This window comes from Staurois parvus, unplaced genomic scaffold (assembly GCF_062004578.1).
Source record: "Staurois parvus isolate SC_StPar_1 unplaced genomic scaffold, SC_StPar_1.0 ptg000186l, whole genome shotgun sequence".
NCBI lineage: Eukaryota > Metazoa > Chordata > Amphibia > Anura > Ranidae > Staurois > Staurois parvus.
The window spans coordinates 12,742,449-12,743,555 of record NW_028317982.1 but is presented as its reverse complement, the minus strand read 5'-3'; the positions used below and the strand labels follow the sequence as shown (position 1 = coordinate 12,743,555).

Here is a 1,107-nt window from a genome sequence, read left to right as displayed (position 1 = left end):
ATAAATAAACACCAAGATATTTCCTTTCCTATAGTTACACCCCAGTCACATCAAAGTCGATTTTGAAATCATGTGACTTACAGCGAAGTTGCACGATTTCAAAATTGGGTGACCTGTCAATTTCGTTGTGGTTTGCAAGACATCTGACACAGATGTCTATGCAAATTGCAACAAAAGTAGTGCATGCACTACTTTAGGAATCAGTGCAGCTCTGACCAAGTCGGAACCGCACCGATATGACCCCTCTAGTAGTGGACAATAGCGGACAAGTTGCAGGGCATGCAAATCGCATGCCAAGTTGCACCTGATGTCACCGGGGGCTTAAGGGACTATGGTACCTCTGGTGCATACATGCTCCAGCAATCAGAGAAATGCTACCATGTAGCCCTATACAGGCACAGTGGCCAAGTGGTAAGGCGTTGGTCTCGTAAACCAAAGATCATGGGTTCAATCCCCATCTGTGCCAGGTTCTCTACTCCCCAATCTCATGTATTGAGTAATCAAAAACATTGGTAATAAATTAACTCTGTGATTTGGGCAGCACAGTGGCTAAATGTTTAGCACTTCCACCTGGCAGTACTAGGGTCGCTGGCTTGAATCCCAACCACAGCACTACCTGCCTGGAGTTTGCATGTTCTCCCTGTGCCTGTGTGGGTTTCCTCTGGGTACTCCAGTTTCCTCCAACACTCCAAAGACATGCTGGTAGGTTAATTGGCACCTGTTTAATTTTCCCCTAGTATGTGTATGTATGAATGTGAGTTAGGGACCTTAGATTGTATACCCCTTGAGGGTTAGGGGCTGATGTGAATGTACAAAATATATGTAAAGTGCTGCGTAAATTGACAGCTCTATATAAGTACCTGAAATAAATATACAGGATTTCACTCTTTTCTTGGACCTCTGGCACTTAGTAATATCAAAAATCAGAAATGGAAGGAGGAAAGACAGAAATAAATTATGTCCCCAAAACTGGAATAGTAATTTGAACAAAAATATTAGGCTTCAGAAAACAGTAAAACATTTGTTCTTGAATTTTGTCCCAAACCTTCCGGAACCTGAAGCAAAGTCAATTTTCCTGCATACGGTTGTGATTGCAGCCTTCAGAAT

The 1,107-nt window shown here is 42.6% G+C and overlaps 1 non-coding gene across 1 annotated transcript; it reads left to right on the top strand.

The window, feature by feature from the left end:
• The first annotated feature begins 394 nt into the window (after positions 1-394).
• On the top strand, positions 395-466 carry TRNAT-CGU (transfer RNA threonine (anticodon CGU)). The gene has a single exon. It is a non-coding gene; the product is annotated as a tRNA-Thr (tRNA).
• The last annotated feature ends 641 nt before the right edge of the window (positions 467-1,107 follow it).